This window comes from Suncus etruscus, chromosome 5, assembly GCF_024139225.1.
Source record: "Suncus etruscus isolate mSunEtr1 chromosome 5, mSunEtr1.pri.cur, whole genome shotgun sequence".
Taxonomy (NCBI): domain Eukaryota; kingdom Metazoa; phylum Chordata; class Mammalia; order Eulipotyphla; family Soricidae; genus Suncus; species Suncus etruscus.
This window is the reverse complement of record NC_064852.1, coordinates 7,049,968-7,074,314: the sequence shown is the minus strand read 5'-3', so window position 1 is coordinate 7,074,314 and position 24,347 is coordinate 7,049,968. Positions and strand designations below refer to the sequence as shown.

Genomic DNA, 24,347 nt, shown 5'->3' with positions numbered 1-24,347 from the left:
AAGAATTTTGTTTTGGTAATGGTGATTAAATTCAGGCAAAACAAGTACTCTATAACTCAGATATTTCTCTGACTTTCTCTCCCCCACCCTATTAATCATTAGGCATAATGTAGAAAATTCTAGAGGTAAAAAACTACTGAGTGCATGTACCTACAGTTTTCATAACTATAAATATGTATAAATTTAAGTATATATATGTATATATATATCCTTCCTTCTTGTTCCAAGATCCATTTTATGAATAATTTTCAAATGTTTGAAAATTATTGCTAATCAATATTTTAAAGAGTATGTCTGCTGATGACAATATCTTAAGACCTTTGAGAATATCTTGATTTTTTTCTTCCTTCCAAAATAATTGTTTATTGGATATATGATTCTGAATCGACAGTTTTTGTTTTTAATTTAGAATCTGAAAAATGTTGTGCTAGATCTTTATGGCTTCTACAATTTCTCATGTGACTTCTACGTTACTTAAATTGTATTTGAAGGAAATAAAATTTGTAGGGATGAATATATAATGCTCTTACTTATAAGGATAAAATATTATGTCGGGGTGGAGTAGAGCAGGTAAGGTTTTTGCCTTCTACATAGTCAACCTGAATTTAAATCATGGTTTCCTATGTGGTTTCTGAGCCCCAACAGGAGTCATTCCTCAGTGTAGAGCCAGGAGTAAGCCCTTTGTACCCCTGGGTATGGCCCCAAAACACAAACACACACACACACACACACACACACACACACACACACACACACACACACACACACACGATGCTGTTACTCTTATTTTTCTTTCAAGTGTTTTCTTTAAAAAGACTAAAAAATATTTTCATAAAATCTGACAATAATTTGTGAAATTTTCATACATGTTTATTCATTCTGGAGTTTTCTCACTTTGTTTAATATAACATCTTGCCTAAAAATGTAAGAATTTTTTAGCCAATTCTTGTGTACTTTTGGTCTGCTTTCTTCTCTCTTAGAATTCCACAATGCAAATTTCAGTTTTTTAAAAAACACATAGTTTCACAGACAAACGAGCCTGCTTGTTTTCATGGTCAGTCCATTTTCTTTTCATGTTCAGAATGAGTCATTCATAATGTCCTTTTTAAGGTTCACTGATGACGTCCCTGTCCTCTCCAATTTGTTCAAGTCAAATCACAGAGCTAAAAAAAAATCTGTTATTATGTTCTCAGTTCCACATTTCACATTCTCTTTTATATCTTTTACTACTTTCCGAGATTTTTTTTCCTTTGTGCTTGTAATTGCTTTCTTAAGCAGTTTTATAAAGGATGATTGAATATATTTGTCAGATAGCTTTACTATCTTTGTTATATAGTTGCTAGCATACTGCTTTTATTTTTCAGCTTGAGATTTCCCTGGTTCCTGGGACCACAGGTGATTCTGGATGGAAACCTGGGCATTTGGGATAATGAATTTAGCACTCAATTGCCATTAAAACTATTTCTGATGTTTTAGGGAAGGGTGGAGGCAAAAGCCTTGTTTTTCCATTTGTTGTGTAATGATACCAAGAGAGACTGCATTATTGCTGACACCTAGGACTCCACTAATATCCAATAAATAGATGCTAGTACTTGGTGAGTCTATTGACTGTTCCCCATCGGATATCCACTTATGAGATGTCCACTTATTCACAACAAGGATTAGCCTCATTATAATAGTGATTAGATGATACTGGATTTCAGCTAGATATTTTCTGACAATAGTCTAGAAGGATTATTGGGAGTGTCTCATTACAACTGTAATAAGTGGAATATCTCATGACAATTGTTTAGGGATTACAGACAATTGTCTGTAAGGTGAACACCCCCCCCCCCCACTACCTTTTATCTAAGCTTTCTTTTGAGATGTTAATCCCACCTGGATGATTAAACCTGCCCATATCTGGGATGGGGCAGGCTGTTTTAAATAATAAAGAAAAAGTGCTGGCTGGAGAAGGAGAGGAGAAAAGGGGAGAGAAGGGGTGGAAAGGGAAGAGAGCAGAATGAAGAAGGGAGGGGAGAAGGGGGCAGAAGAGAGGGGAGGGAAGAAGAGGGGAGAAAGGGGAGGAAAGGGGAAGGAAAGAGGGGAGGGGAAGAGGAAAGGAAAGGAGAAGGGTGGAGAGGAGAGAGGAGGGGAGGAGAGAGGGGAGGAGAAGAGAGGAAGGGAGGAGAGGAGAGAAAATAGGAGGAGAGGAGGGGAAAAGGGGGGAGGAGAGGGGAAGAGTGGGAAAGAGAGGGGAGAGGAGGAGAAGAAGAGAGGGGAGGAGAGTAGAAGAGAGAGGAAAAGAGGAGAAGGGAGGAGAACAGAGGAGAGGAGAGGAACGAAGAGGGGAGGAGTGAAGAGGGGAGGAGAGGAAAAAGGAGGAGAGGAGAGGGGAGGAGAGGAGAAGGGATGGGAGGAGAGAGGGGAGGGGAGGGGAGAGAGAGATGGGATAAGCAGCTTGGGAAAACTCAGCAAATATGAGCATATGGCAGAGAGACTCATGGTGGATATGGCAATGGAATAAAAGCAAGCTGACTCTATGAAACTTTAACTGACTGCTTGTGAATTATTTCTCCGCTGTTACCCTGCCTCTTCAGACCCATCGGCCTAAGCAGTTAGAAACAGGGTGCCTGGAGTGACCTCACCCAACAAGTGGACTCTTTATACTTTATATTTTATATTTTAATTCTACAGAAGTCCAGACTATATACTTACTCTAGATGGTATGTGGCCTACTTATTTCTTCTCTGTGGGAAAGAAAATTTGACTCCTCCCTTGTCCTTCTATGGTGTTAACCTAGCATGAAGATAGGTAGGCAATTGTTGGATTGCCTTACTACAGATTCAAAAAGATGAGATTTTTAATTCCTATCTGACCTTTATTATCATGGGAAGAAAAACAGCTGCATTTCTATTTTTTTTTTTTTTTTTTTTTTTGGTTTTTGGGCCACACCCTGTGAGGCTCAGGGGTTACTCCTGGCTATGTGCTCAGAAGTTGCTCCTGGCTTCTTGGGGGACCATATGGGACGCCGGGGGATTGAACCGCGGTCCGTCCTAGGCTAGTGCAGGCAAGGCAGGCACCTTACCTCCAGCGCCACCGCCCGGCCCATTTCTAGTTTTTTGTTTTGTTTTGTTTTGATTTTGTTTTTTACCCTGTATTAGTTTAGAGTCATTACAGTCTAAAAATACTTGTTCTTATTAGGCTTTCTTTTTTCTGGCTAAATAGAGCAGGTTCCTTTCTGGGATGGAGGAGAGCTGTTGCTATTTTTGTCTCCACCCACCATTATTTCTAAGTTTCTGGGTTCTTTAGATCAAAGCCTTGGACATAATAGAAGAAGAGAAAACCCAAGATGCTGATCACCAGGCATCTCCTGGGTCAGATCCCAGGAGACCAGTGGATCTAACTTCCCCTTTCTACCTCCCACAATCCCTCTTTCTTTCAGACAGTGTCTTCAGAATTTTACTTGCATTTTGTTGGATAAATTGAGAAAAGCCATCTATTCCTCCACAGTCTGTTTTTACACAGAGCTAAGAATGGCTTTTATATTTTTAACATTTCTTTCTCTTAAAGGAAGACTCTGAGACAAGAAAAGACCACATATGACTTACAAGAGTCTAAAATATTTACTATCTGGGCCTCTCTCTACCAAATAAAATTAAAGAAGGCAAATAAAAATAAAACTGTTGACCTCTAATATCAGACATGGAAGGCATCTAAGTTGATTCTAAGCATACTTGGGAAATCGTTGGTGAGGGTGTGGCAGAGAGGTGAGTGATTCGATTGGCTACTCTGATGAATTTATGGATGGTGGTGGATGCGATCAGTAAACATTTTCCTAATATCTCAAAAAGAGGAGTAGACTCTGAAGGACCAAGAATGTGCAGGGGAAACGGGCAGGTTATCAGGAGGGTCTGTTTCTTGTAGCACTGCCCCATTGCCTGAGGTTTTATTTTAAGTAGGTAAGAGATATATTCACCTAACTCAGGTCAGCTGTCTTCCCTAGTACTGTCTTCCCTTCCATCTCAGGGAAACCCTAGGGCTAGGTACTTGACTGTTAGGTTACACATCTTTTTTTTTTTTTTTTTTACCTAAAACAAAGATCATCCCTGTTTCCTTTATATGTTTGTTTACAAATTGAATTGATCCCTAAACAGAGATTGTCTTACTTGGAAACCTGGGTGGGATTGGCTCAGGATAGCTTGAGCTATCTGTCCTTATATTGTCCTTACTGCCCAACCCAGGGGTGGTCTCTGTTCTACATAAAACAGTAGCTCTGGCAGGCAGCTTGGTAGAGATACGAGGTAGAAGACTGCCAGACTATACACATTTCACCCTCAGCCTGGGTTGAATTATTTCATGAGCAATCCTGATTCAGACTCATTCACCTGTGCTTGGAGATATGGTACATAGGAGTGATTTTACACCTGATCCTTAGGGTTTGGTGCATCTGAGTAGGAATTAGGATGCTGGGGAAAACCCAGCATCATATCAAAACATGGCTTTACCCAGCTCCCACTAGCTTACTCCTCTATCCCTAAAATCAGCAGCTTTGACTTTAATCCAGCCCGCCCTTCAGCACCAATCCATTTGTTTCTGTTTGCAATTATGCATTTTAATGTTCATTAATTATGGAATACAAATTGCTCCCAGTGCAAAATGCATAATGAGCTGTTCCACCACTCTACTTGTAGGTCTAGGAGGTGAAGCAGCTTTGCAAAGGGAAGGAGAAACAACCAACTTGCAAAGCAAATAATTTTTCTTGGATCTGGAGTGACCTCCAGAGTATATAGCTAACTATTTTTGTTTGTTTGTTTTGTTTTTTCGGGCCACACCCGCTTGATGCTCAGGGGTTACTCCTGGCTAAGCGTTCAGAAATTACCCCTGGCTTGGGGGGACCATATGGGACACCAGGGAATCGAACCGCGGTCGCGGTCCTTCCTTGACTAGCGCTTGCAAGGCAGACACCTTACCTCTAGCGCCACCTCACCAGCCCTGGTAGTTAACTATTTTCTGAAGATTGCACAAACATAGTTTCTTCTGAAAATCACACAAACCCCATCTACTGCAAGTCCGTAGGAGAAGTTTTTTTTTTAAATATGGAACGCTTCACGAATTTGCTTGTCATCCTTGTGCATGGGCCATGCTAATCTTCTCTGTATCGTTCCAATTTTAGTATATGTGCTGCCGAAGCGAGCACAGGAGAAGTTTTTAAGGCACCTGGATTCTTTTTCTCTTTGTTTCTCATAAACTATTAAAATTTTAAATTTAATTAAATAATGTAATTTACAATGTTATTGGTAGTTATACTCTTAGGAGTATAATATTCCACTACCACAATCAATGTCCCTCCACCAGTGTTCACATGCTCCCTTCCACCCCCTTCCACCCAACCTAACTTCACCTGCCATCTTGACAGGCACATTTCCAAATTTAGTGGCTGTACTTAGGTAGTTTTTTCAAACAACTTCAGCTATGGAGGCAGCCTCGAAGGTGACTGCTCATATAGAACTCTTATTGGTTTCCTATTTAGCCCTCAATATGTCTGTGTGTGTGTGTGTGGCTCTCTTCTGAGAGCTGAGCTCCAGTCCTGCTTGTCTTGGTCCCCATCAAGGGGTGACGCCACTTCAGGTAAGCATATTACACTCTTAGAGATGGTTTTCCTTTTATAAAGGAAAGAACATGGGAAGTTGTTTGACATTTGTGAAATCAACTCTAAGCTATGCAAGGGGGAAAAGTCACTCTAAAGGATAGTCCCATATTGCATAAGGACATGTTGGCTAGTGATAGATCTCAGCCACAGAGGATGATGGCTCTCATGGGCCATTCCATCTTCTTACAGGGTGTGGTCAACTATACCATAGTTCATAGTTCATGCAATTGTCCTAAATGATGTTCCTATATTAACAACATTGTCTAAAGACACCTTTCTCAGTACAGAACCTTATTGTTAGGCCACACACAATGATGAGATGAGGTTTTATTTATCTGTTTGTTTATTGTTTTTTAGGTTACTTTTGGCTCTTTGCTCAGAAATTGCTCCTGGAAGACTCAGGGGGACCATATGGGATGCTAGGAATTGAACCAGGGTCCATCTGGGGTTGGACACATGCAAGGCAAACATCCTACCACTGTGCTATCCCTCTGGCCCCAATTATGAGGTTTTAGAAGGAAACTGGATTCCCACCAATTAGAAAGAAATAATCTTAGAAAAATTACTAGAATGGGGTCAGAGATATGGCTCACGTAGTAGAATACATTCTTTGTATGTACAAGGCTCTGAATTCAATCACTGGTACCACATGGCTTTCTGAACACTAGGTACAGCTAGGGCAGCCCCTGAGCCCTGATAGGCCTAAGAAATTCATGTAGCGTAAAAGAAAAAGAAAAAGAAAGTCAAAGATGTTTCATAGATGCTTAGTGATGGGCAAAGCCTTATCTTCTTCCAAGGGCTAGTAGGCAACTGATTCCCATCACCAGTGCAAGAATTCTGATTACACTAACTTGCTCCCTCCTGGAATGGTGCTGCTTCTAAACAATAGTCATGCTCACTAGACCAATAATCATGAAATGAGAATATATGACCTTCATGAGCTTGACCAAGAACGGCAGGTGAAAGATACCACCTGCCACACAGGGTTTGAATCTGGGAGTGAAGCCAAATATCTTCTCTGTGGTGTGTCCTTGTTTCTAAGTCTCAGTTTCCACTTTTCTAGCCAGGTAAAAAATTAAGTTCTTAGAATCTCAAAAAGAAGTGTAGACTGTGAAGGACCAGCCTTAACTTGCGTTAAGGACCCAATCAGTGTTCAAATCATAATGGCAGGTTCCCAAGAAAAACTGACAACAAATGTAGAAACCTTGTGATAATTTTTTTCTCTTAATTATTTTTATTACAACACCATGATTTATTTACCAAGTGGTTCACAATATTACTTTTTCAAGCATTCAATGTTCCAACAGCAACCCCATCACCAATGTGATCTTCACTTCACCAATGTCCCCAATTTTTTACCTGCCACTCCAATCTTACAGGAATGTTTGTTCCTTGCAGGCACAATCAAATTTACTTCAAATTGTTTATTATAACACAAAGTCAGACAAAATTACCAAAACTTAGATCAATAAGAGTCAATTTGGGATAACTGTTAGATCTCACAATGGTGTAAATATAGTCATTGTCTGAAGAGCTAACGGGTACTACCAGTTGGACCTTCTGTGTTATTGTTTAGGCCCATTGGGCTTTTCACCTTGTAATTTTTCCCCAACAGAAAACACTTCTAGGAGCAATGGAAGTGGACATGCTCATGGAGGAGTAGGCAGGAAACAGCCCCAGGCCACTTCTGCTCTTCCCAGCAAGGCTCACTGTCATCCCATTAATCTTGCAGATGAAGAAGTCACAATCAGAGAGTATCTTGCCCGAGGTGAAAGTGAAAGGCAGACTGTGCCTGTATGGATGATGATTTCAAATGAGGTTTCCTTTCTGGTCCCCATGCAAGTGGCCTGTCCGTGATATGACAAAAGTATCATATTGGCTAGGGCCACACAAGAACTTCATGGGAAGGTAGCAAGGGTAGATTAGTAGAAACCTCAAAGTGACTGCTGGCAGCACAGTCTTGGCAGCACAGAAGAAAAGAAAAACAAGGAAGCGCAAAATGAAGGAGAAGACACGGATTTTACTTACCAGCAACCTTGTCCTGAGTATTTCCTCATGAGCACAGCTAAAGACTCTTGGTACTGCTAAGATACATTATTTTGGAGGCAAAGTCACTAAGGATCTTACAAGTTAAGTCAGGGTTTGGGGAGCCCTCTAGGATTATGTAGCCCTTTCTTAGACAGTAGGCTTGGTCCTATCTGTCCCAAAGGGCCTCATGATAACTGTCTGGTATATGATCTCATTCCTTACCTACTTCTTTTTCAGCCTCAATCTGTCACAAAAGCCAGTAAGCCAGTCTGTGACAGCTGATATTGATTTGAACAACCAGGACCACTGGGGACCCATAGTTATTACAAGTTTTAATCAACTCATGGCAACTCAGTGGCCATTCAATATGCACTGATCTGTGAAGCTGAGACTCAGAAAGGGTGGGAGGGGTGGTACAGGATTTCTGGGATTGACAGTCAGAAGACAAATGATTGCAGGTGCTGGCATCACCTTCAGGAAGTGAGGACATGTGCCTGGAAAAAGCAGAACTTTGGGGCTGGAACGGTGGCACAGTGGTAGGGTGTTTGCCTTGCATGCAGCTGGCCCAGGATAGACTGTGGTTCTTTCCCCTGACGTCCCATATGGTCCCCCAGAATTGCCAGGAGTGATTTTTGAGAACATAATCAGGAATAACCCCTGAGCATCACGAGATGTGCCCACCCCCAAAACAAAAACAAAAACAACAAAAAAAGAAAAGGCAGAACTTTCCCATAGGCCCTAGAATAGTACCCAGACACATGGCCCAAACCACTAAACTGCACTATGTCCTTCTACCTGGGCCTAAAAACACCTAGCAAATGCCTATCAGTACCTGCCTATCACCCCAGGATTCAATCTCAGACCCTCGAGTTGGTCTTGCTTTCTTCTGATTAAATAATTTTATGCACAAGTTTGCAGCTCAAAGTGTCCCCTCTCTGGCCCCATTCTGACTTTTAAGTAGAAAAGCAGGCCAAGGACACAGGAAGCCCTGGAATTTTGATGCTGGTATTGCTCTTTCTTAGCTGGATTATACTGGGCCAATCACCACTTTCTGGTGGTGGTTTTGAAAATAGATGTGATAATGAGGAACTGCCCCCCTGGGGTTGTTGCAAACACTCAGCACCATCACAGTCAAAATAAAAGGTCCTCCCATGCAAGTTTCTCTTTCCTTTGGATGCCTGGCACCAGTGAACATCTTTTTTTCCTCCCTTCACACATTAATTATTCTTCTAGCACAAACTTCATTCTGTCAGACACAATGGTCTGGTTCACAGTCTGGCTCCCCAGGAGTATTTGGGCTATTTGAGGAGCAAGAGTGAAACACATAAGCTTTCACTTCTCAGATCATCTCAGTGTCTGGAGAGGCAAAAAAGCAAGATACTTCATGTGATCTTTGGGACCTGGGCTTCAAAGCTAACTTGGTTCTGTCCCTTAGGAGATGTGGGACATGAACCAGCTATCTGGTTAAGCTTAGATTTTCTCAATACAAAATGAATCTGATTAAAAGTACTGAGGAGAATCACTGGAAGTGGGAGGCCATGATATTTAATAACCCTTAACACAGTGGCCTAACAAAATGCCATGTCTTGTATGTTATTGGAATGACTACCACTTCTTAATATTCAATGCTGGATAAATATTTTTTGGAATATGAGACAAAATCTGCTCACATTGCTCTAGTTCTGGCTTGAGTTCCAGTGAAATACCAATGGGCCAGTCTCCCCACATGTCAGCCATCTGTGCAGGCTTCAGCACACACAACAAGAGAAAGAAGGAAATTCGCATGTTCAGAGCACTTCTGAACACCCACCCCCTACAAGGGCTGTTCTTATTGCTCTTGGCTTCAGTCTCCTCAGGCTGGGAGCTTGCTCTTCTTCACCCCACTTGGCAGGAAAGGAAAGGGGCTCTGAGGACAGGAGTGATTTTCTCATGACACTTGGCTTTCTAGGAAGCAGCTCTGGTGCAAATATGATGTATCTGACATCAAATTCAGGCTTCCTGAATCACTCACGATACCTCTTTCCTAGGATACCCAAAGATGAAGAAAAGATGGTGAACCCCATCTCCAGGAAGGTCTAGAGCAGGGATGGAAAACCTTTTCCCTGCTGAGAGCCATTTGGAAATGTATAATATCATTCACAGGCTGTACAATACAAGCAAATTGGCCAATAGTAGTTGATGAGACTTCTAAGTGTGTCACCATAAACCAGGGCCAGACCTTATGTATTTTTACACAGTAATAATATGGCACAGAGGCGAGGCAATTCCCATCTCTGATCTAGATTAGTGTTTCTCAACATTTTTCCATATATATTTTCCTGATGGTATTTTCTTCTGGTAGCTACCCCATCTTACTACATGACATTTTTTTTTGTGGTTTTTGGGTCACACCTGGGGTTATTCCTGGCTCCAGGCTCAGAAATTGCTCCTGGCAGGCATGCGGGACCATATGGGATGCCGGGATTTGAACCGATGACCTCCTGCATGAAAGGCAAACACCTTACCTCCATGCTATCTCTCCGACCCCACTACATGACATCTTAATCTCATGCTATGGTCCAACAATTTTTTTTACCTGTGAGATCTATTGGCATATCTTGGAGGTACACAGGAACAGATATGAACCCAGTTGAGAAACATTGATAGAAATGGACTAGTGGGAAAGAAATCAAGCTGACTTTGCTAATGAGCAGTATAAAAGTGGATACAGTTCTGAAATGCATCTTTCCCATTAGTGAAACACAGAAAATGAGGAGACATGGGTGACAAACATTACAATGACCACTTCCCTTTTCTTCTTCCTAACTCTCAGTGGAAAAAGAGGGAGCTGGACTCAAAGAGCCTATATAGTGGGAGTATTCAATGGATCTCTACAAGAGTCATAGCATTAAATGAAGATTCACCAAATCCATGGCATTCAACAAAGAGATTCAATGAGGAGATGAAAGGTTGGGTTCTGCAAGAAGATAGTTGAGTTGAGGAGCCAGCATGGAGAACTTAAGTGGCAGTAGCTGCAGAGTACACCTTGCTCCATGAACCCTCAAGCTATCCAGTCTATTGGTTCTCTCTGGACCACACAGGCCTTGGGAGACAAGGACATCCACTTCAGCAAATACTGAGTCCAATCCTCCTGTACTTCAGGTGAGTATTTACAAAACCTTAGTTTCATCTCACAGAAATATCTATACTAACATGACTCAAAAGTGAGGATAGAGAGGAATGAGTATACAAAATCTTGCTGTCCTTGAGATTTTTACTTATTTCCTTCTTTTTGTTATTGTAATGACTGAAGATCATACACAGTAGGTCTTGGTACTTCTCCAGAGTCATACTTAGCTGTAGTTAGCACACACACTTGGTTCCAATGTAGGAGAAATCATAGACTTAGTGGGGATGCTGAGGACCCCAAACACTGGTGCCACTGTTGGCATGCGACATCATGGGGCCTAAAGCTTTGACCTCATGCCTGCAAGGTAGGTGTTCTATATCATTGAGCTCTCCATCATCTGGGTTTTATTATGATATAAATCAACTCTGGAGAGCTTAGAGAAGGAAAGCCAGGGAACACATTTCCAAGAAAATCTCAAGAAAACCTGCCAGGAGTCCTGAAGGATGTGAATTCAGTTACTGCCAGGTGGCAGTAATGAATAGCCATTGTATAGCTCATTAATAATAATAATAGCTCACACTTAATAGTGCTTCTGTGTGCCAGGCACCATTGTGAATGTGTGATGAATATTAACCCACTGTGTTAACCACTGCCTGATGGAACTTGGCGTCTGACTTTTCTCACTTCTCAGAGAAGAAAAGTGAGGTTTCTATGACTTGTCCCAGGCACTAGGGAGGTGAATGTCCGAGTGGCATCTCTTAGGCATGCTCAAATTTGAAGGCTTTCTCTACTAACCCAAGTAGTTGTGGTTTTTGGGCCCCTCAGACAGGGATGCTCAGCCCTGTTGCAAGAAGGGACACTGAAGTGCAGGGAACAAAAGGACTTCCCAAGTTCTCACAAGCACAGTGGGAACAGGGCTGACAATGAATGTCTACCTACCTATTCCTGAGCTATAACCTCTGGGTTCATGGTGAGACTCTGGAGAATGCTGCTCTGACACTCAAGCATTTTGTGGGTTCAGGATATTGGGAGAGAGATGCACATAGGCAAAGAATGTCTCCCCCTGGCCCCTCTTCATTACATGACTTCTCCAATGCCTCTGAAAAGGCTGCCATTTTTTTTTTTTACCACTCACACATGGACAACTGAGGTTTGGAAAGGGGAGATGAACTCACTTTATTGAACCCATAGTTGCCTGGATTTTGCTCCATATTCAGGAGTCTCATGCCTTAATCTACTGTTGCTCCAAAGTGCTACAGAACCAAGAAAACCATGACTAGGTATGTGTGACATGAAAGTTAGTGCAAGGGAAGGTGGCCTATCTTGACACCAGGCACTTCCTGAGGTTTCAGACCCCTTTCACTCTAAATACGGGCTGCTTACAGATACAGGCTTTCCTTATGGCACACTATGAGATAGGCATGCTATCAAGGCCATTAACCAATGAGGCATGTATAATCTTTAGAGACTCATTGACTTATTTAAGGTCACACAAAAAATGAGAGAACCAGAACATCTTACATAGAGACTATTTCCTTAACTTCTAGGCTATACTTTTCACATAGCAGCCATTGTAGGAAGGTACTATTATTTTACTCAAAGAGAGGAAGGATTAATGTGGCCAAAGGCAATCCATCCCAATAGAATATTATATGTGTCAGAGACTGAATTTGAATTACAGAACTAAATTCCAGACACCCTCTGTCACTGATCATAATGGTGCCTCAGCAGAAGCTAGACTTGCAGAGGGACAGAGCCCAACTGTCTTTCTAAGAACTGGGGGGGGGGGGGGGGAGAGGGGGGGATGGGTACACTGCAGGCTTACTGGGCTGGCTTCTTGGATTACCTTTTGTAATTAAGATCCCACTTTGAAGATTGAGGAGGTATTCTTATGCCCCACACCTTCTCCCTCATATCCAAGTTCTGCTGAGAAAAGCTGGAATGAGCTCACTTCAAAGAGTGAGCAGGTAGTCACAGAGTATATACTTACAGAGGGCTATATTAATAAATATATTCATAACTGCTGAATATAGTCATGGTCTATCTATATACTTAAAATATTTTTTAATTTGTTGTTGGGAAGGGGATAGAACAATTTGAAAAAAGGGGGAAATTGTACTTTGGGGGGGGGGGTTTGGGCCACACCAGGTTACTCCTAGCTCTGCACTCAGAAGTCACTCCTGGCTTGGGGGACCATATGGGACACCGGGGAATCGAACCGAGGTCCGTCCTAGGCTAGTGCTCGCAAGGCAGACACCTTACCTCTAGTGCCACCACTCCGGCCCTGGGAAATTGTACTTTTCAATGAAGACAAATTTCATAAATGTTTGGAGTGCAGTGTTTGGGAACTAGAAGTGCAGAAGATCACCAGTTTTGGGAATCAAGCCTCATTGTTGGTTCTATCATAGTCCTGCTACTTATATTCAGGAACAAAGACATCTAGCCTCGGGAGATTCCTTCAAGTCTTTATTTCTCCCTGATAGCCTGTCTGACTCTGCCCTTGCTACTATTCACTGAGCACCAAATAACAGATATTTTGGTTGGCAAAATACACTCCTTTCCACTTAACTCTCTGGGCTGTCCCAGTTGGAGATGCTAATAGTAAACCTATTGTAAAGCACATTGGTATGATATGTCTCAGTCAGGGAGAATACTGACAAACCATTTTCCATCAAGAAAATATAGATGTATTCTTTCTCATCAAGAAAACATAGATATGGCCGGGCGGTGGCGCTAAAGGTAAGGTGCCTGCCTTACCTGCGCTACCCTAGGACGGACCACGGTTCGATCCCCCGGCGTCCCATATGGTCCCCCAAGCCAGGAGCGACTTCTGAGCGCATAGCCAGGAGTAACCCCTGAGCGTCACCGGGTGTGGCCCAAAAAAAAAAAAAAAAGAAAGAAAACATAGATATATCTTTTTTTTTCTTTTTTTCTTTTTTTTTTTTTTGGTTTTTGGGTCACACCCGGCGGTGCTCAGGGGTTACTCCTGGCTGTGTACTCAGAAATAGCTCCTGGCAGGCACGGGGGACCATATGGGACACAGGGATTCGAACCAACCACCTTTGGTCCTGGATTGGCTGCTTGCAAGGCAAACACCGCTGTGCTATCTCTCCAGGCCCAGATATATCATTTTTTATGTAGAGAAACAGAAACATATCATAACTTGGAGGAAGAAGACATGGATCCATCTTTTTTTTCATTTTAATATTTATTTTTTTTAATTTTTATTTTGATTATATTGGCTTACATATCTAATATGTATTTTAGATACATATTAACATTGAATCAGGGGAATATTCATCACCAAATTTGTCCTCCCCCCACCCCCGTTCCCTTCCTGCAACCCATATCCCCCACCATCACCCCCCGGGCTGCTAGAGTAGGTGGCCCCCTCTTTGTCTCTAGCTTACTATTAGTGACCATATATCTGTTTGGTCCTGGTACCCTCCCTTGTTTCCCCCTCTATTTGAGAGGCGGAGTTGGATAGTTCGAGTTCTGTGGTTTTGTTTGAAGGAAAGAAAAACAATAGAATGGGGTAAAAAAAAATCATATAAGCTGAAAATGGGTGGAGTCCTAGAGGCTTTCAGCCTCAGTTTGAGAGAGGGCAGGAAAAAGGTAATTGAAACACCGCAACAATACAGAAAGAAATATCAAATGAAATATTCAGTGAGCATTACAGCAATAAAGACAAGGACCACACAATAGTCTCGGTCCTAAAATCAAACCATGCCGAAGTGCAAAAAGAAAGATAAAGATAAAATATAATAAAATAAAATAAAATTGGAGACATCAACTTCAATATCTACACCAGATCATCCATTAAGGTAAGAAGCATCCATGCTCCAATAAAACCTAACCAAAATTCTCAGCTCCTTCATTCAGGTCACAGAGTTCCTCATATTTGGAATCTGAATCTAGGAGTACCAATACCCCACCAAGCTAACTCTGGGCATGCCCCCCATTTTTCGTGGCTGGTATCCATAATGGCAGAATAAATATTCTTTGTCAAAGGCTGTGAGGACTCCAAGATATAAAGCTACATTTAGAACAACATGTGAAGTATTTTTTCTATCTTTGTCCTCAGTCCCTGTTGCAAAGTTTTTTCTCTCACCTAAGATGAACTCAGGAGATAATATTTTAAAACATGCCTTAGAAAGAGTGTGACTGGTTTTGTTACCAGCTGGGAAAAATACTACTCATCAATGCCAAAGATTCAAAGGATGAGAAACAGCAGCCTAGAATACATCATCAGAAATCACTGCAAAAAAAAGAAAGTGATTGTTGGGGTCAAGGAGATGGCATGGAGGTAGGAAGTTTGCCTTGCATGCAGAAGGACAGTGGTCCAAATCCCGGCATCCCATAGGGTCCCCCGAGCTTGCCAGGAGCAATTTCTGAGGGTAGAGCCAGGAGTAACCCCTGAGTGCTGCCAGGTGTGACCCCCCCCCAAAAAAAAAAACCCCTCAAACAAAACAAACAAAAAAAAGTAAAGTGAGTGATTTTGATTCTGAGTAGTACGTTCCAATGTATCCTTTCCTGACTAGACTGGATTTTTTTCTGGCCAGGACACAATCCATCCCTATATTTTTTGTATATCAAAGAGTATAAATAATGTCATATTTAAGAGCTACAATTAGAATGCAGTTATAATTTGAATTAAACCATACACTGGCTGATAACCAATTTTTACATTTAACCAAAGAAGATTGGTTTTGCTTAGTTTAGTGAGATGTGCTGAATGCAAGGGAATTGACTTGCAAAAAGTAAAACTAAAATTAAATCTTTCTGTTTACTCAAAAGGGGAAATGAATGAAAAGGAACAGGCTTAGTAAGAAAATCAGGGTCATGAATAAGTCTACAAGAATATAAGGAGAAAAAAAAAAGAGAACTGGAAGTAGCTTTGGGAATGCAGGCAGCAGTCTAATTCTGGATTTTGGTGATGGTTAGATGGTCATCACTTAATTACTAGCAATGAAACTCTAAAAGAAACTTTTCAACTTTTTTCTACAGGCATAGAATACCTCACAATAAAATTGTTAAATATGTCATGTAGAAAAACCAGTGAAAGGGAATTATCATTTTATTAAAATGTTAATGGAAACCATTGGCAGTGGGATGACTATGGATAATTTTCTTCTTTTGCTTTTTGTATTCTTATTTATGCAACTATTTTTACAATTAACAAAAGGCAAACTTTTAGCTGAAATCCTCTATATAAGGCACACAAGGTCATAGTGGTAGATTAAAACATTTCTACCTTTAGTCTTAGGAAAAAGTAAAGGGTTTTTCTTTCTCCATTTTATCTATCTATCATTCATCTATCTATCTATCTATCTATCTATCTATCTATCTATCTATCTATCTATCTATCTATCTATCTATCTATCTATCTATCATCTATCTATCATCTATCTATCTATCTATCTATCTATCTATCTATCTATCTATCTATCTATCTATCTATCTATCTATCTATCTATCTATCTATTTTGGCTTTTGGGCCACACTCGGTGTTGCTCAGGGGTTACTCCTGGCTGTCTGCTCAGAAATAGCTCCTGGCAGGCACAGGGGACCATATGGGACACCGGGATTTGAACCAACCACCTTAGGTCCTGGATTGGCTGCTTGCATGGCAAATGCCACTGTGCTATCTCTCCGGGCCCTCTTTCTCCATTTTAAAATCATGTTATAAAGCCATACTGTGATACTGGAATAAAGATAGATCTTCAGACCAAATGGAAAAGAACTGAAATATAAAAACTGATCCTCAGGAATATGAAGAGTTAATCTTTGATGGACAAAAAGTATGAAGGAGGCCTTTTCAGCAAATAATGCTGGGAAAACTTGCTGATAATATGTAAAAAAAAAATGAACTCAGACCCCTTTTTCACTCCATGCACAAAGGTAAATTTAAAATGGATTAAATCCCTCAATATCAAATCTGTCTCCATAAATTATATTGAGAAAGACATAGGTAGAATATTTTATAACATCAACTCTACAGGCATTTTCAATAATTCAATGCCATTGGCCATGCAAATGGAAGCAAAGATAAACAAATTAGACTAGATAAAACTAAAAAGCTTCTGTACCATGATCAGAAAAAGAAACATTTCACAATTAGAAGAAAATATACATTATTAGCTGGCTTAAAACTCACTATCTATTGACAAAAGGTTAAGATCCAGGATAGATAATGTGCTTACAAAACACAGCAAAATAGGCCTCATCAAAAGCATGGAGATGAAATGAACAGAAACTTCCTTAAAGTCATACAGATAGCCAGTAAGTATATGAGAAAAAAATGCTTTCCATCACTTACCATCAAGGAACTGCAAATAAAAGCAACAATGAGAAATCACCTCACACCAGTGAGTCCTGTATACAACTAAAAACTGAAAAACTGGGCCCGGAGAGATAGCATAGCGGCGTTTGCCTTGCAAGTAGCCAATCCAGGACCAAAGGTGGTTGGTTGGAATCCCGGTGTTTCATATGGTCCCCCGTGCCTGCCAGGAGCTATTTCTGAGCAGACAGGCAGGAGTAACCCCTGAGCACTGCCAGGTGTGGCCCAAAAACAAAAACAAACAAACAAAAAAACTGAAAAACTAAAACAGTCAGTATTGGTGTGGATGTAGGGAAAAGGAATCTTCATCTACCACAGGTAGGGATATTGATGTTTCAAACTTTTTGAAGAACAATATGGAACTTGTCTGATAAATAGGAATTAAGTTTTCATATGACGCAGCAATTGCCCTCTTAGCCTCTGCCCTCCAGGGCCCAAAAACTATTCCAAAATGGAAACTGTACTCTCATGTTCATTGTAGCACCATCCACATCTATTCAAGTGCCCAAGAATAGATGGCTAAATAAAGAAACTAGATAAAGAAACTTTAATTATAATTAAATTATAATTTATTATAGTTATTGCAGTGGAATACTACTTGGCCCTAAAAAATAAAAAATCATGGAATTTGTTACTACATGGTTGGATCAGAAGTTTAACATATGGCTTGGCACAAGATCATTTGTTTTTCATGTTCCAGGACCTCAGCTCAATTCTTGGAACAAAAGGCTCCTCAAACATAGTCAGGTATGGTCCAGGATCAAGATGCATTGCCTAGAGAACTTCCTCCTCTCCAAAACAAGAAAAGGAAGTTTTGGGTTTTTTTTTAGTTAGTCAAATTTGGGTGTGAGCAGGAAACAATGTTAAACAGCTTAACAATAACCAACCCTCGGACGACCCTCGGACCAACTGGTTTTTTTTTTAAATTAAATTTAATTTTTATTTAAAAAGCACACTACACTGAAAGGAGAGTTCTAGATAGGAATTGAGGACATTGGGTTTAAGCAAACACAATTCTAATGCCTTTGGGGACTCAGTTTGCTCAGCATTATTTTTACATAAGGAAAAGGTTTACATATGGTTATGACTAAGTTAGAGAGCCAGTTTTCTTAAAAATAAAAGGAAATTCTCTTGGAAAAGCTTGTCTAAAGACATGCAGTTCTTACATAGCAAATTATGTTTCCACTGCTTCTAGATTAAATGGAAGAATTTACATACATATGCTCTTATTTATATTTGCACATAAAAAGGCAAAGTGTAGAGGCATATTACTTATATATAATATATATTTGTAAAATTATGTATAGATCTACCAAAGTGCAGCACAACCATCTCTATAGTGAATGAGCAACAGAGGAAAGGGGATTGGATTGGCACTTTTTTCCCTTTACACATTTTCAACAGTCTTTAGCAGTCTTTCTAGTTTACAATAAGTATGAGTTATTTGAAGAACTGATTGTAAGGAAGACTGAAGAATAGACAATTTATATATGTAAAAATTTTTTTATTATAATTAAGCAATTTTTCTAGGCTTCCATTTTAGACTAGGAAAGGTAGACCACTATCAGTAACCCAATAGTTCTTTGTTCTTTCACATAGTACTGAACTCAGCCACTGCCTCTGACCTCTCTCATCCTACAAGAGATCACAGTCTCTCTGTTCCTCACATTACCTCTTTCTTGTTTGTTTGTATTTTGGGTCACACTCGGCTCTGTCTCTGCTCAGAAATTGCTCCTGGCTGGCTTGTGGGACCATATGGGTTGCTGGGATTCTAACCACTGTCCTTCTGCATGCAAGACAAATGCGCTGCCTCCATGCTATCTCTCTGACCCTCTACATTCACTCTTCTCAACTCCATTCTGTGTGGGGACATCTCCCACAGATTTCCTACACACTTCAGTGGTTGTTAGGTTACTCCCTAAGGCATAGCTTTTATGTCATCATTCCCCTGCTCAAGGAGCATTAAAGAAACACCCAGTCCTGTCCTTGAGTAGTCTCCTGAAGGAACATGGAGACTCAAAATGGTAGAGTCATGAATTCTAGAGCCAGTAATCTGCTATTATTTTTTTAATCCATCCCCATCTTCACTCAAATGACAGACCAATAATACAGTCCACAAACCATCCATTCTTACAGGTAAGGAATCTCTTTCAAAAAAAAACCTTCAGAAATCTATTCCAAAGAAATGGCTCAAAGCATAGAAGGGTCTTTCTTCGATTAGGTTCAGAGCATCATAATTTATAATAGATTACAATGGGACTCACTTATATCCACCAAGAAGTAAAAACACAAACAAACAGAATCCCCTCTGGTGGGTTATTTGGCAACTGCTACAATTTGTGCTGCTATAGAACTTTCTCTAATTAAGAAGGTGGTTTCTTTTATGGAAGATACAAGAGATTTCACAAAAACACTGTTATTGAATTTTTCTTCTTTCTTTTTTCTCCTCTTCCATTTTTAATTTTTGTTTTAGTTTTTCTATTTCCTTTCTATTCCTTTTTTTTTTTTTCCTTCAAATAACTGCTTTCTGTCATCTTGGAACAAATGTATTACGATCAGTTTTATCAACTATGTGATGCATTTTTTGGGGGGTGGACTTAGGAAAACATCAGTTATAATTTTAAGGCACTACTACAATACAGTCCAATCTAGGAGGAAGTAAGGCTTGACTCATAGTTTACCTAGGAAAAATGCCAAGGAATCAAACTCCCATGAAGCTAATAGCACCCTTTTTGCCCCTAGAGTTTGAACCAGTGTACAGCGAGTACAGGAATGTAACCAATAGACCCAGAGTTATAAATTTCTTCTGATTTTTTTCACCATTTCTCCAAAGCTTATTCTTTCTTTGTAATAGGGGGTGGTTGTGAATAAAGTGATATTTGGGGGTGTGTGAGAGTTATTCCTGGTGGTGCTGGGGAGGACCACTAAGTGCTGATAATCAAACTTGAGTCTTTTCAGCTCTGTCCTCAGCTCCCTCATTCTCTCCTCTTCCTCCAGATCTCTTGGAGCACAGAAGGAAGGTCAAATTATCCTCTAAAGGGGAAAACAAAGAAAAGATCCCTTTTCTTTATGTGCCTTGACACTGGGGAGATTGCAATCATTTCTGGAGCACTAACCATCTTTTTTGAAGTGAGTTGGGAGTTCAATAGCTTTGGATTTGGATTTCTATTCAACCTTGACTAGCTGGACAGACTTGGAAAAGTTTTATTACATTTTCTCACTTTTCTCAAGGACAAAATGTTGAGTGGGAACTGTGGCCGTCTTCAAAGAAAAAATTCACTTGCAGGGAATCAGGTGATGCTGCCTTTAAAGTGTGTGGCCAGGGCCTGCCACCTAAGCAGCACTTAGGAAGTCTCTGGAAGCATCTCCATCAGTAAGAGGAGTGCTGATCTGATTGAGAACATTCAATCAGCGACGCTATCAGGCATGGATGCCATCAGTACTTACCTGAGGGAGATGGTGCACGTGGGAAATTATGCCAATGGTACAGTATATCAAAAAGCCCAAAAAGGACAGTATCACATTATATTTATGGCATCCCACTCTGAAACAATTTTAATCAGGACATCACGTGCTTGACTTTGCATATTTCAAAGAATTTTAAGAAAAAAAGTGGCAAGTACAATTTCTCCTGTTATAGACTCTGTCTTGGAGGGATCCTATGAACCCTTCAGAGCCCCTCACCTACAAGGATGGTATGATTTTTTTTTAATTGAGACCAATGTAAATTATAAGTCTTTCACAGTTATATTTAAGGTATATAGTGAGAGTGAATTTGGGCCATTCCCACCACCAGTGTTGACTTTCTTCTGCCATTTTTTCCAGCATGCCTCCCATACCTCCGCCCTTAGCCCTGGACTGCTAGTATCACAGCTCCATTTTGTGTCACTTGTTATAGTTTGGGTCTCTTGATTATTATATTTTTTTAAATTAAAAGTCTTTCACAATTATATTTAAGATACATAATGACAGTGAAATAGGGCCATTTCCACCACCCTTAGCCCCCTGGACTGCAAGTGTAACAGGTCCCTTTTGTGTATAGCTTGTTGTAGTTTGGGTCTCTTGATTCAATTGTCGTTGATGGTATGATTCTTCGTGGAAGAAGGAAACCTGTCTCCGAGAGCAGGCTGCTTAGGCAGCGAGGTATGCCTCGCTGGTCAGCTAAGTCTGGGCTGTGCTCCAAAGTCATTTCTCACTTTGCTGCTTCTCCCTGCATGTGTCCCTGCCCCTCTTGAGGATGGGGCCTTTAATTACACTCCAACTGAGTCATTCAATAGGAGTAAGGCTGAGGAATGAGAGAAGTAGCCTTCCTCTCCCTAAAAGAGCCAGATCCCAGTGGCTGTCTTACAACTCTTCTCACCTAGAGACAGTCGATCGACCATACATGAATAATTTTTTCTTTATTTCTCCTTATTGGGGAAAAGGCAGCATTTTTTTTTTTGGTGTTGTTGCTACTAACATCCCAGGAGAATCAGGGAATCATTTGTTTTCTGGAAGTTTTCATTTATTTATTTTAAATTAATATCTTTGTTTAAGCACCATGATTACAAACATGTTTGTAGTTGGGTTTCAGTTATAAAAAAGGACACTCCCTTTACCAATGCAACATTTCCACCACCAATACCCCCCCATATCCCTCCTCCTCCACCCCCTGCCTGTATTTGAGACAGGCATTCTACTTCTCTCACTAACTACCATTGTCATGATAGTTGTCAATATAGTTCTTTGTCTAACTGCACTCACCACTCTTTGTGGTAAGCTTCATACAGTGGGCCCTCATCTCTAGTGTCTCTGGTTATTATTACAATAATGTCTTTTATTTTTCTTAAATCCTTTTTTTTTTTTTTTTTGGTTTTTGGGCCACACCCGGCGGTGCTCAGGGGTTACTCCTAGCTGTCTGCTCAGAAATAGCTCCTGGCAGGCACGGGGGACCATATGGGACACCGGGATTCGAACCAACCACCTTTGGTCCTGGATCGGCTGCTTGCAAGGCAAACGCCGCTGTGCTATCTCTCCGGGCTTTCTTTCTTAAATCCTATAGATGAGTGAGATTATTCTGTCTCTCTCTCTCCCCCTGACTAGAATAAGGGAATCTGTGGTCCTTCTTAGTAACAAAGAGAAATGGGTGTGTGTATATGGGGGTGTGTTTCAGAGGGATGTTGGTGATGAGGCAGGATAGATAGGATTGCCTTGGAAGGGTCTAATAGACTTGCTAAAAGAAACTACCCTTCCTTGGAATACTGCATCACAGCTAAGTGGGGAGACACACCCCCACCTGCCTACCTATCTATCTCATGCAAATCCGTGTTACCTCCCTCAGTCCATAGCTCTTGACAAAGACCCTTGATGGCTGAGTGTAACCTGACCTCTACTCATCTGTTTCTCTGTGATTCTCCATATATTTCCATTTCTTGCCTTTTTCTTTCATTTCACTTTTCCCCCTCAATGTTATGGGACAAAATCATAGAGCTAAGTTCATGAGATGAATGTGAGGATTAAATTGGTCAAAATAAGAATAAACACTTAGAATCAAGCTCCACACACAGTGGAGGTATGGCTGGCTGCTCTTACCATACCCTTTGTACTGGAGGTGATGCTCGACCACTATGAGAGTTGTATGTGCTAACTGCCGTAGACACAGAACATACGTGCTCGTGCTCAGAGAGTTAGGGGTTCTTCACACTGACCCATGTCTTATTCCCAGGATTCATATCAGCTATGCCTTATTCCTTTGTACAGGCTCAAAGCGACTTATTCCAGATCAAATGCAGTCTTTTGAGAGGCCCTGGTCTTTCTAATAGACTTTCAGGTGTGACTCTTGTCTCTGTCCACCTACGTTATTCCCAGTGCTGTATAGAAATGTTACTATAGTGGTAATGTAGATGCTACCTTCTCATTATTTAGAATAATCAAGAGAAGTTTGGGATTAATTTTGATTCTATCACTACCTCTCTATGTGAGCTTAAGAGATTTCTTCATCTTCAGTGCCTTATCTGCACTGTCTGTATAATGGAAGAAATGGTAGCCTGGTTTGAAGATCTCAGGATCCCTTCTAGCTATGGTAGTCTGATTTTTGAGTTTGTCTTGTAGGTAAATGGGTTGTAAAATTTCTCTCACCCATGTGTAATTCAGTTCCATGGCCTGAAATCCAGACTGGTCTTAATTGCCTGTGTGACTGAAGGAACGTGGGTAGGATGATGGTTGGTGACTTCTGAGGTTAAGTATTAGGGAGTCTTGACATTTCTGGCTAGTCCTTTGCAACATTATATATTGGGATCTTTTCTTGGCAAATCTAATCTCTGTGACAAGGACAGCTCACAAGAGTCCCAGCTATGGGCTAGCCAGAGCCACTACAACTGTCGCTACCCGAGCTTGACCCAGGGGCGTGCAGGGATCCTGTCCTTGAGTTACCCAATGATGATAGGACACAGACACATCATCCAGGGAAGTCCTGCTCACATTACTCAGCTGGGTCCTGCACTTTTTCTTGTGAGCAAAACTGAGCAGTTATGCTAAACCATTGTTTAATGATAGTTCATTAGGCAATGAGAAGTTATTGGGATTCTGGAGTGAGCTGTGAAGTGGCATTTCAAGAGAAGGATCAATTTTGATTCCTAGGATCTTTGGGGTTGAGTCCATTCAAAAATCTTCTTCCCCTGCTATTAGGTTAACCTGGGGATCAGAATAACCTTGGGAAGCTGTAGGAAAAAAATATCTCCATAAGGGGATTGGAGTGATAGCACAGTGGTAGGGCATTTGCCTCGTACAAAGTCAACCCAGGATGGACTCCAGTTTGATTCCCAGCACCCCATATAGGCCCCTGAGCCTGCCAGGAGCAATTTCTGAGTTGGAGCTAGAATTAACCCCTAAGTGCCAGCAGGTGTGACCCCCAACCCCCCACTCCCCAAATTTCCATAAAGTATCAGATACCCAAAGAGTGGTGAGCCGTCCCCAGGAAATCATGTCAATGCTCACTTCCCCTGAGTTCTGTACTGTCTTGATAAAACGTGTATATAGTATTGATAAAATTGCTTAGTTTTCAAATGTCCTTGTCAAATTTGGGGCATTTCTAATGGCTGCTATATTTTATTTTAACTCTGGAACATTCAAGGGAACACCAGGTTCCCTCCTTTTCTCTGCTGCTCCATTCTTGTTTCCTTCATCCCTGAGTAAGAGGTGAGGGCCTCCCTAGAAATAATTAGAGATCAGAGTGATAGGCCAATTCTTTATAGAGTGTC

At 40.9% G+C, this 24,347-nt stretch overlaps 1 protein-coding gene and 1 non-coding gene across 4 annotated transcripts in view; both read right to left on the bottom strand.

The window, feature by feature from the left end:
* ASTN2 (astrotactin 2) overlaps positions 1 to 24,347 on the bottom strand; it is a 1,116,661-nt gene that overhangs the window by 440,037 nt on the left and 652,277 nt on the right. The window lies entirely within an intron of this gene.
* On the bottom strand, positions 5,073 to 5,179 carry LOC126010535 (U6 spliceosomal RNA). The gene has a single exon (XR_007496559.1). It is a non-coding gene; the product is annotated as a U6 spliceosomal RNA (small nuclear RNA).